Below are 13,173 nucleotides of genomic sequence, written 5' to 3'. Positions count from 1 at the left end.
AAAGCTTTAGGAATTTACAAACCCAGATTTCACTTTCTCTCCTACAGCAGGTCCTTTTTAGTATCTCCCTAAGGGTCATGAGGTAAAAGAAGAATGCTCTGTTTGCCTGCCTCTTAGCACCTACAGGTGACAGACACCTTTTGAGAAGCATTACCAGATAATGAGGCTTGGCTTCCACCTTGTTCTCCTCCCTGTCACTCCTCTATTGTCACCTGGAAAGTAAAGTGGCATGCTTTTGGTAAGTAAATTAGAAGAGTCAGTAAACCATCACAGCCATAGTACAAATGTCAGAAAATCCGTATAAAAGAGTTAAGAGGCACCTGGGTGGCTCAGTCAGTTGAGCATCAGACTTCGGCTCAGGTCATGATCTCGCGGTTTCTGAGTTCAAGCCCCACGTCAGGCTCTGTGCTGACAGCTCAGAGCCTGGAGCCTGCTTCAGATTCTGTGTCCCCTTCTCTCTCCACCCCGTGCCTGCTTGTACTCTGTCTCTCTCTGTCTTTCAAAAATGAATAAACATTGGGGCGCCTGGGTGGCGCAGTCGGTTAAGCGTCCGACTTCAGCCAGGTCACGATCTCGCGGTCCGGGAGTTCGAGCCCCGCGTCAGGCTCTGGGCTGATGGCTCAGAGCCTGGAACCTGTTTCCGATTCTGTGTCTCCCTCTCTCTCTGCCCCTCCCCCATTCATGCTCTGTCTCTCTCTGTCCCAAAAATAAATAAATGTTGAAAAAAAAATTTTAAAAAAAATGAATAAACATTAAAAAAAATTTTTTTTAAAGAGTTAAAATTGAAGTTGACTTATCTCTTATTTAAATATAGTAGGTCTGGGGCTGGAGTAGTGGCTCCATCATGTCAGGGCCCAGGCTCCTTCTCTCCCATTCTATTGCTCTGCCATCTTCAACTTGCAGATTCCATGTGCTGGTCCAAGCAATCGTGTCTGCACTCAAACTGTCAGGGAAACTGCAAGACAAGGGAGCAATAAGGGCATGCTAGCCCTTTAAGACTTTTCCTGAATGAAGCACACATAGTTTCCCTTATATCCCAGTGGCCAGAATTTAGTCTTATGGCCAACCTAGCTATGACAGAGGCTGGAAGTATAATCTCTATCCCAATATCCACAAACTCTGCTGAAATTTGAAATTTCTGTCACCAGCTAGACTCCAAGAGCTGACCTTTACTGCTCACTTGCTTTTACCCACTGAAACATTTGTCTCACATTTTTCCTTAAACTTTTTTTCCAGCTTATCTCTTAACTCAGGCAAATGATCCTACAGGCGTAGCACCCCATTATGGAAACTGAAACTGCCCCTCAAGCAATAATGACTGCCCAGAGGAAGAGCTCCTGGGGCCCAGACCACCCAGACCCAGTTTGAGTTATAAACCCCCTACTCACACCTCCGCAGGTGAACAATGGAATGACCTCTGGAATGACGGAGATATACCTTTACCTCATTATAATACTAAAATCTCTGCCCAAGGAGGGCACAAGCCTCCTTTATATAACATACAGGGCATGTACAGGCATGTTTCCTCAAGGCGCAGGTGTGACCTAATGCCCGCCTCTACCAACGGTGCCAAGGCTTCCCTTTCTAAATGTCCATCCTAACCCTAGATAAAAGGAACTCCCCTACTCGGGGAGTCAGAACTTTGGAAGTTATTCCCTGTGATCTTACTTGCTTATTTGCTGCAAATAAAGTTTCCTTTGTGTGACAATTCACCTGGTGTAGTTTCTATCTGTGAGTCACCGAGAACAAACTCGCATTAGTTCAGTTCAATTCTATTACTAGAGTGTGGTAGGGTCCCCTCCCTAAGGAAAGAAGAAAAAAAAAAAAAAAAAAAACTCAAGGCAACCTGGCTATACCCATATGTGACAACATCTCTCACGATCTTGTAACATGAGACTCTCAATCAGACTACATGTTTGTGTGTTACCATATATGGGAGACAAAGAAGTGAAAAATATATTTTAAAAAAAACCCTTGCCACGTGGCATTCGGGGTTGAGTTCTTTGGGTACGAACCCACCTGCGTGGTGCCGGCAGGACTAAAGTTGCTTCCTGGAAAGAAAAGTCTCAGTGTCATGACTCTGCCAGAATCCTGCTACATGACGTGGGGGCTCTCTTCCGGGATTCAGAGACAGTGCGTTTCCACCCCGTTTGCCACCAGGGATGCGAACCTCAGGGCAAGAGAGGCTCACCTGGCGCCAGCAAACCCCTGGATCCGCAGGGGACTAGCCCTTCCCGTGAGCTGGGGCGAGGACTGCCTGTGCGCTAACGGAATCCCGTGAGGGCCAGGAACCAGCTCGGGGAGCGCCGTCAGACTGGCAAGAACCCGGTTCCTTTTGGCAGACCTGCCCGTAAGAGGCAGAAGGGGAGCCTGATCACCTCCCAGAGTTGCCCTAGTAGTTGCATAAGGGGCGAGGAACGAAGCTGCAACTCTAAGGTGTTGGGCGCTGGACACTGGGTGGCAGGTTGGAGTCGCCGTGTGACTGTGTATGGGGACTTGTCTGTCCTTCATTTCCTGGGTCAATGACTATGATCATTAGAGCCAACTGTCCTGGTTATTCTACCTCAGAATGGGGACTTTAAGGAATAGTCCCAAGCGGCTGCTGAAACTCCTTTTCTTTCAGGGAAATTCCCTGTCTTCTCTGACTGACATGGACTAATTTCACTGGTGGAAAACAAAACAAAAGAAACTTGGAGTCTGCCCCTCTGTCTGAGCTGACAAGATTTAAAACTGGGAATTCTCTTTCTCTGCCTTCTGCTGGCACCTGGTCTCTTCTGCCTTCCCTTCCCCTCCTCCTATTTCTACACCACCTGGGGCGCAGCTGGCATAACTGGCTCCTCAATGCCTCAGGCACCATCAACTCCTCCCACCCTAGATGTCAAGGAGCAAAGACCATCACCGATGTCAGATTTCCCCACCAGCATTCCAGGTAAAAATTAACCATGCCTTACTTGGACTCATCAAATTGCTTTATGCGGACTCAAGTAAAACGTATTCAGTGTTTAAGCTAATTTAAGTTTGTTGGTTTGAGATAGACAATGTTTATCAACATCAAAAAAATTAAAACAAAAACTTTTATTCTACCCACATTTGCTGAAGATCAAATAATGTCATGTTATCTCTGTTCCAATTTGTTAACAAAAGGATGACTTAAAGTGATGGCTAATTTTGTCTGTCTCAAAGCTTTCATGGGTAATTGTTAAGATAGCTTTCAAAGTCCTTGGTAACCTAAAACATTAAAGTTTTGCTTGCATGATAAGTTGAGATTAAATTCAATGGATACCTAACAAGATAAGAGCTTAAAGCACTAATTACTAGATGTGGGTCTGTGCTTTTGACTTGTTGCAAAAAACTAAGGATATTTGGAACTGTTGAAAAATATGCTTTGTGCTTAATGGATTCATAAGTTTGCCATTTAAAAAATTCTGATGTTGGGAATACAAATTGGTGCAGCCACTCTGGAAAACATTATGGAGGTTCCTCAAAAAAACAAAAATAGAACTACCCTATGACCCAGCAATTGCACTACTGGTATTTATCCAAGGGATACAGGTGTACTCTTTCGAAGGGACACAGGCACCCCCATGTTTATAGCAGCACTATCAACAATAGCCAAAGTATGGAAAGAGCACGAATGTCCATCAGTGGATGAATGGATAAAGAAGATGTAATATATATGTATACAATGGAGTATTACACGGCAGTCAAAAAGAATGAAACCTTGCCGTTTGCAACCACGTGGATGGAACTGGTGGGTATTATGCTAAGTGAAATTAGTCAGTCAGAGAAAGACAAACATCATATGACTTCACTCATATGAGGACTTTAAGAGACAAAACAGATGAACATAAGGGAAGGGAAACAAAAATAATATAAAAACAGGGAGGGGGACAAAACATAAGAGACTCATAAATATGGAGAACAAACTGAGGGTTACTGGAGGAGGTGTGGGAGGGGGGATGGGCTAAATGGGTAAGGGGCATTAAGGAATCTACTCCTGAAATCATTGTTTCACTATATGCTAACTAATTTGGATGTATATTTTTAAAAATTAAATTAAAAAAATAATAAATAAATAAATAATAACCTCTTAAAAAATAAATAAATAAATAAAAAATTCTAATGTAACAGAGTTCACAATTGGTTACTACTTAGTTTTCACAGGAGACTAAGGTTTCTAAGGGTTAAAATTCTGCTAAATGTAGATAAAACTGATCAAAATAAGAAAAGCAACTCTGTATGTAAAAAAGTAGGAGATATGAAAGAAAGATATAAGAAATGGAAATATATTCTTGTTGATGGTAAAAGAAAGTAATTTTCTCCCAAATGAGACTAGTTATTTGGAGAGAAATGGCTTGGGACAAAATCTAAATGCAAACAAAAGCTGTAGAAGGTTCGTGAAGGAAAATCTTTAAAAAGAAATTTTATGTGTGGGCAGGACGGACTAAGGTTAAAGATGAATGGATTTTAAAAGTACACAGGGCTAAGATGAAAATTCCTCCTCCTTTGATCCAAAGGCTAGGAAAATGATGGCAGTACTGTTGGTGCCGGCCTCCAAACCCTCCACATTTGTATTGTTCTTGTTTGGCAGAGGAATGGATGCCTCTGCCATATGAGGGATGAATGATATATAAAGGGCTTTTACTAAGATATATGGGAGGTATTTTACTAAACTTAGCCTATTGTATGCCAAAAATGGATATCCACATGACTGAAACATATTTATGTGGGCATTGTTGAAAAAGGCAGGGGAAAAGACCTTGACTTTGGCTCTTTAACCCTCTCCCTCAATGACCAATGATCAATATGTAAGTTACTATTGAACCAAAATAAAAGTAGTACATCCTACGACGACCAGGAAAATCTTGCTAGGTCACAGTCCATACCCCCGAGATGCTACTGGCCAGAAATGGAGGGATAAGAAAAAAAAAAAAATGAAAGACCAGGTCAGCTCTCAGAGGCAGAGTCAAGCCTGGGTAAGAATGACTACTCCCAGCACCTCGAGAGATGACAGGGCTTTTGGCTGCCAGTTGCATAGCCAGCCAAAACAAAGGGCCAGGAAATGAGGTTTCTCCTGGTCAGCTATAGGAAATTGAGATAAGGGACAACTTTTTTCCTTTTTCCTATAGATGGGTAATTCCCCAATCAAGGCCATTACTCCTTTGGAATTCTAATTATGATTCATTTGCTTTTGCCCAAAGCCTTGGCCCCAGTACAAATTGGAAGAGGGAACCTGGGCGCCAGAGGAAATTATCAATGAAAATATTGTCCTACAATTGTGAAGGGAAATGGGGAGAATTTCCCTATGCTCATTGTTTTGGGGCCTTGAAAAAAATCGAGATATATGTAAGCAATATAAGGTGGATGGTAATTTAATGGCAGCCCTTTCTAAAGTCCAGCAATCAGGAGGGGAAACAATTAAGGGCACCTTACCTGTATCCAAAACAGACCTAGAGAAGGAGGAAGGGAAGTCTTCCACCTCAACCTCCTCCTCCTCAGGTCCTCAGCTATATATTAAAAAAAAAAAAAAAACAAAAAAAACTCAGGAAATCTAAGTTTTAGCCCTTCATTATGCTAAATTGGCCACTATTTTTTTTTAATGTTTATTTATTTTTGAGATAGAGAGAGAGAGAGAGAGAGACAGAGCGTGAATGGGGGGAGGAGCAGAGAGAGAGACACAGAATCCAAAGCCGGCTCCAGGCTCTGAGCTGTCAGCACAGAGCCAGACATGGGGCTTGAACCCACAAACCATGAGATCGTGACCTAAGCTCAAGTCGGATGCTTAACCGACTGAGCCACCCAGGCACCCCTAAATTGGCCACTACTTTACAAACACAAAATGGGAGTTCAATAGCCTTCCTGGAGAAGTTGAGGGAGGCTCTCATTAAAATATATGGCTATCCCCCATGACACTCCTAAGGCTGAGATAACTTTAAAGGACAAATTTGTCACTCATTCAGCCCTAGATATTCAGAGAAAATCCAATAATTGGCTGTTGGCCTTGAAGGGACCCTGGAGGAGCCTTTATGAGCTGCCAGTTGGGCATATTACAAACAAAACAGAAAAGGAAACTTAAAAAAAAAAAAATCTGAGGCCTTAGTTATGGCCTTACGTACTATGTCAGACCAGACTTCCTGAGGTCCTGGCACCAAGTGCCATTTATATGGCCATTCAGAGCTCGAAAATGAAAACGTCCTCAGAGGGGACAACCAAAATGAAAACCGCATAAGCCCATGCCTCTTATATGGAGACAATCACTGGAGATCTGAATGCCCTTGGGGACCTCTATCTGTGATGGCTCAGATAACCAATGTCCCTGGAGGGACTAACTGGGGCCTGGGGCTCTTCACGGTGGCTCCCCTAAACCAACTGTCTATCAGAAACCCAGAGCCTCAGATAACTCTAAATATGGAAGGAAAACTGGTTGATTTCCTTCCTAACACCAGAGCTACGTTTTCTGTCCTCCTTTCCACTCCAGGCCAACCACCCAAACGCAGCATGACGATTAGAGGCATCTTCGAAAAACTTGTAACTAAATTTTTCTCTCAGCCCCTGGGATGTTTATGGGGAATCCTAATTTTTTCTCATTCTTTACTGAGAATGCCAGAGAGCCTTACTCCTTTGCTACAAAGGAACATTATAACTAAATTAGAGACTATGGTGCCACTAACTCCAGGACAGATAAACAATTGTGTAAGTTTTTAAAAATTACTGGATGTTGTAGGCTATAGATACCAGGGTTCAGGAGAATAATTTGCTGCTATATCAATTATTAAAGGAGATTCAGTCCCACCTACTCTCCCCCCCCCAAAATAAACTGGGGTCTGACTTCTAGACACTGTCTCCAGCCCTTGGAATGGTTACAAACAGAGCAGGGCAATTACTATTACCAAGCTCACAAAGCTAAAAGATTATTAAAACACAGCATCAGGCTTCTCCTTTAGGGGGGGACAAAACTTATCAAAGGGCCCAAAGGATGTTTACTAAAAAAATTTGTCAAGGACAGTTCTGTAAGTAGTATCAGGCGATGAAGTATATCTTAAAAACAATCCTTTCAACCACAAACTTGCTCTCCCAGACAATCAAGGAACTGGAGACTATCTAGGAAAGACTAACAATTAGGTCTCACTCAGATGCCAAGGTTAAAAAAAAAAAAATTCCAACATCTGTTTATATGGGTTAATGCTTTTACTTACTGGGTAAAGGCCTTCCCCTACAAGACAGAAAAGGCACAAAAAGTAATAAAAATTCTCCTTTATAAAATAATACCCAGGTTTCGCTTACCTAAAAATTTACCTAAAAGTTTTACACATCAAAATAAAGCAGAATGTCTGCTTATATTCAAGAAAACTCTACATAACACCACACAAGCATTAGATGCTTAAAAAAAATTGTTTTTAATTAAGTTAGGGCCAATCTGTTGGAAATAGAGCCACCATTGATTATTTACTGCTCCTGCTTCTCCATCACCTGGGTTTCCTGCTTCTCCATCACCAGAGATTCCCTGGCATATGTTGTTTACAAAGTCAGGGTCTCCTAGATTATTTGACAGGCTTGGAAACTGTAGACATTATCTTAAGATGCCATCTTGTTGGTCAGTATAATCTTTACTTTGTGTTTTTCTCTTTGTGTCTGCTAATGTTTATGCCACCTCATACCTGCCAGCCTTCCTGTAAAACCATACTGTGGGCCACTTAACCGACCTCGGGTAGACTCTGACTGCTGTCCCCCTACACCGTCCCTTATCAGCTTGAAGAAGCCAGAGCGGTCATTGTCCCTGTTCCCTAACAGCAGTTACAGGCTCTATTCCAGGGAGAAATAGATAGGGAAAAGGATAACATTAGGCAGGGAGAGATAAGGGGCCTTCGGAGAAAGACTGCAGCTGCCAGTGGGAGGCTAAAGAAGCAAATGGGGTTCTCCCTTATAAAGTCCTTTATAGGCACCCTTCCCCCATTATCAAGGGCATAAGCAGGGAGGGGGGGGGTCTAAATGAGATAAACCATAAGACAACAGATGAGGGCTCTTGGCTTTACCCTAACCACCTTATATCCCTGGGTCAGGGAGCGATTACCTGTAAATCTGACCACAGACACTCACCCCTTTAAACCAGGAGATGCAATATAAATAAAGGAATGAAATGTCCAACCCCTAAAACCCCTCTGGAGGGGCCCATTCACTGTCATTTTGTCCACCTCTACTGCAGTAAAGATAGCAAGTGGGTCCCTGGATTCACTACAGCAGAGTGAAGCTAGCATCTCGAAACTGGGAGTGCATCCCTGATCCATCAACGCTGTGCAAACTGACCATACGGAAGAAGCAATCTGCAACTCCAGAGGCTCCAGGAGACTGCAGCCCTGCTTTAGTCACTCGGGAAGCTGACTATTCTATGCATGACAGAAGCTTGAGGAATCCACAGTCAGGTGAAACAAAAGACTGTCCTTATTTTTATAGGTTTCCTTACTTCAGTGATGCACTGTCACACCTTGTTTCTCACTATAATTTTGATTCTTCCTCTACTCTTTGCCATAGGATTGGCCATGACCACCCTGGCTGGTTGGAAATGTGTTAAGAGGTTTCTGTTAACACTCACCTTCCTTTTGTGGATAGGATACTTCGTCGGTATCAACGTGGGAAAACAATGGCCATAAGAGACTAGAAAATTAGATCCCCACAAACCTTATAGTAAAACAAAATACCCCAGTCCTACTACTGGGGTTTGGCTCCTCGAAAGTTCAATTATTGGAAAAAAAAATGCCTTGCCTGGTGGGGAGAAAGTTCATCATCGTCTCTGTTAAAAATTTAACATGTCTAGGCCAAAGATTTTATAATTCAACTACCCAGAAAACCCAATGGTGGGGGACCCCAGACCACTTTGAGCCAGATCCCCCTTGTCTAACTTCTCTCATCTTTGACAGGAGTGAGACAGTGTCAGCGCAGCCATCAAATGGTGGGCCCCAGGTGGACTGTACTAGATATGTGGAAGGACAGCTTATACAGTACTTTCCTTAGTCTGGTCAGGGTCATATGTGTTGGAAGCTATTCGTCTGTCTTTCTTCCTGCTCCCACTTGCCAGAGGGAAACATTTGGGAGTCCAAGTGTATGGGGACAGGGTAACTCAAAGGAAGCAGCATGCCTCACAAATTAACGATTAAAAAGATAATAAATAGCCTCCATGCATTGAATCCAATATTATGGCCCTGCCACCTGGGCAGAGGATGGGTATTGGGGCTACTACATGCCCATTTACATGCTAAACCGCATAATTAGACTGCAAGCAGTTACAGAAATTATAACCACTGAAACTGCCAGAGCTCTTAACTTACTAGCCAAGCAACAAACCAAAATGTACAATGCCATCTATCAAAATTGCTTGGCCTTGGGTTACATGCTTGCTCCTGAGAGAGGTGTTTGTGAAAAATTTAACCTGAGCAACTGCTGCCTACAGATAGATGAGGAAAGAGTCATGGAGGAGATCACAGATCAAATAAAAAATTTGCTCATATCCCAGTCCAGACCTGAACGGTTAAAACCCCAGGGAATTATTTGGAGAATGGTTTTCAACTCTCGGGGGCATTCAAAACCCTCATGGAAATTATCCTTCTAATTTTGGGAGGGTGCTTTATCTTACCCTGCTTAGTTCCCCCAGTTGTATGGTCTGCCTTCAGTCTCATTGAGGCCATAATTTAAAAAAGAGACGGCCATTCATGTAATTATGTTATAAAAATATAAACCTCTAAACCAAGATGATGCTCTTTGACCTAAATAGAGGGGTCCGAGCATCACAGGGGGGAATGTGGTAGGGTCCCCTCCCTAAGGAAAGAAAAAAAAAAAAAACACCTCAAGGCAACCTGGCTATATGCGCATACATACGTGACAACATCCCAGACCTTGTAACATGAGACACTTAATCAGACTACATGTTTGTGTGTTACCATATATGGGAGACAAAGAAGTAAAAAATATATTAAAAAAGACTATGCCACATGGTGTTCGGGGCTCAGTTCTTTGGATACGAACCTAAGTGAGCGGTGCCTGCAGGAATAAAGTTTCTTCCTGGGAAGAGAGCCTTGGTGTCACGACTCTATGTGAGAATCCTGCTACAATAGAAGAGAATGCTAAATATTAGGGAATAATCAGCAGTCCCCTCCTAAGTTTTCTCTTTCCTTTTTTCTTCGGGAACAATTTTATAGGACTTACTAAGAACCAAGTAATGTTCTAAGTTTTTTTTAGGTCTATAAAGTCATCGAATCCTCATAGCAGCAGTCTAAGTAAGGTGCTCACGTTTTACAGAGGAGGAAATTGAAGTCCAGAGAAATAAATAAAGTAACTTGCCCAAGGTTGCACAGTTAGGTAATTGCAGAGCTAGGATTTGAACCAGACAGTTTGGCTTAGCCTCTGTGATATACTGCCTTCTCTCTGCTATATTTCAGAATATTTTTAGTCCTCTATAATGAGGGGGCATAAGAGGCAAGCTGACAATCTCACAAACACTCTTTGCCTCCCCACCCCCTCAAGGTGGGATATGTGTGACATTCCTCAGGCATTCCTGGCTGCCCAGGAACAAAGGAAAGGACAGAAAAAAGGTTAACTAATAGAGATCAGAGTCATGCAGGACATGAGTCCCCATCAGTTTAGGTATGTCTTAGTAAATTACAAGAAAAAGGCAATTTTTTTTAAGTTTATTTATTTATTTTGAGGGGGGGGGGGAGAGAGACAGTGGGGGAGGGCAGAGAGAGGTGGGGAGAGAATCCCAAGCAGGGCCAAAACCCACAAACCGTGAGATCATGACCTGAGCTGAGTCAAGAGTCAGACACTTAACTGACTGAGCCACTTGGGTGTCCAAGAAAAAAGCAATCTTATCAATAGCCTAATCTCCAGAAACTATGAACTTAGTTTCCTGGAGCCCCAACATCACCCTCTCTTCCATAGTGATGTGGGGAACAAAGTCAAGAAGGAAATGGTAGATAAATTTCTTTATAAACTACAGTCCATTGACAGTATAACATTTTTCCAGGAGCTCCCTACTGTCTTAATGTTAATGCCTTACTAGAGGGAAAACCACCTGAGCTTGACAATAGCAAGGCCTCAGGCATCTTAGGAGTCCTCTTTAGCACATCAAAGTCCCTCTGGAGGCCTCCATTTTGACTTTACCTCCCCCAACTCCATAGTGTCTAACCAGTCACTCTTCACAATCCTAGTGCAGCTCTTTCTGCCTATGGGTCTCCATGCTTTAATAAAATCACCTTTTTGCACCAAAAATGTCTCAAGAATTCTTTCTTGGCCATCAGCTCCAAACCCCCCCAATCCAAAACCCCCTCACTCTATATGAAGCAATAGAAGGGCTTTAGCTACATATGGAAGATACTGTCTTTATATTCACAAAACAAATAAGCAGAAGCTATAAGGAAAATGAGCTATTAATTCCAGGTAGTCACATATATTTCTCTTTTAAACACCAACATGAGTATAAAGAATAACATGAGGCTTAACATAGGAACAAAGTATTTGAATGCGCAGCATTTGATCATTTAGTCATTTAATGAATATGTGTGTAAGCCAATAACAACAGCAAGAGAAGTCAAATCAAAGATACATTTTGTCTCTACTTAAGCCCCACTAAAATAACAGTAAGGAAATTCTTTTAAGCCATAAACCCATGAGAACCAAAATAAGGGGAAAGCGAGTAGCAACAAAAATTATAGAAGTTAGAATGCAAATGGACAGGTAGTAACTGACAGCAGATTCAGATAAGCTGAGTCCTAGATCAGTCATGGAGAAAGCCAAAAAAGCAACTAGAATTACCCCCACAAGACTCAGGACTTGGTTCAGGACTAAATACAGGAGGATCATTCACTTAAAGGTCTTAATGAGAAACAACTAGATCCCCAGATCCCTACCCCCGATCCACATAGCCCTGCCAATTGGTCTCTCTTCATTTTAGTAAGAGACTAGCAGTTTATAGTCTGAAGAGGGTGAGCAAAGAGTGTCTGAATTAGGAGAAACCAGGCACAGCTGAAGTGGTGGGGCAGTGCTGAAATAGAAACAAAAACTGACTATCAGCAGAATGAATGTTGAGGTCCTTAGCCCTCTTTCCCTCCTCTGCCACTACCCTAGCCCAACAGTTATCACTCCTTACTTTAGCAACCTCCTAACTAAAGGATCTTCCTGCTTCAAATCTTGCCTGTCCACAACTTTCTTCTCCAAAGCAGCTAGAGTACATTTTAAAAATGTAATTAAGATTACATTATTCCTCAACTAAAGGTTTTCCAATGGCTGCTCCAGAATAAAATCTAAATCCCTTTCTGTGGTCTACAAGGTTCTGCATGATATGGTCCCAGTCTTCTCCATCTTAATCTGGAAGCACATTCCCTCTGGATCGCTATGGTTTAACCACCCCGGTCTCTTTTATTCCTTTAACATGCCAAGTTCGTTCCCATATCAGGGCCTTTTTCTCTTCCAGATTCATTTTTTTGCAAGGTTGCTTCTTCATCATTTGCCAGAGTCCAGCTCCAGCAGGCCCAGGGGGTCCCGAAGGACGGACGGCATCGGTGAAAATAAAACAAAACTAAAATAAAAAACTAAAAAATAAAAAACTAAAACTAAAATAAAAATGGACACAGATAACAGCAATGTGTTGAACTGGCCGATTTATTGTGGTAAATGTGGCATTATATTTGCTAGTGATTTCCTTGTAGCATATGTCATCTATGTTTTTCTAACATTACCTAACTTTGAAAATGTTCCTATGTGTAATCAACCTTTAAGAAATAACATGATGATTTTCCCCTAGTTTTCCCACATACCCTTTGATTATTGATTAATTTCTTACATTATTCCATTATGCATCTGCGTTTATCTATAATCTACAAAGCATTTGCTTTGGTGTTCTCGTGAAAGGCCCTCCATTTCTCAACACCGCAAGTGGAACAGTTACAGGGACATGACCTCCTAACCACATGAGGCCAGAAGAACAATGTGCTTGCCTCGGTCCCAGGTGCCAGGAAGGGGCTGAAAAATCCTTAGAAACCCATGCCTCATACATTCGCAGAGAGACAATGCACCTAGGAACCAATGAACCGACTAGGTTCAGCAGTCATCATCCGGAATGCCTTCGGGGGGGGGGGGGCGGGTGGGCCTAAGGGTTGAAGTCACCTGTGCCCAGAGATACACTCC

This window comes from Herpailurus yagouaroundi, unplaced genomic scaffold, assembly GCF_014898765.1.
Source record: "Herpailurus yagouaroundi ecotype Mexico unplaced genomic scaffold, PumYag 77, whole genome shotgun sequence".
Classification (NCBI taxonomy): Eukaryota; Metazoa; Chordata; class Mammalia; order Carnivora; family Felidae; genus Herpailurus; species Herpailurus yagouaroundi.
This window is presented reverse-complemented; position numbering follows the sequence as displayed.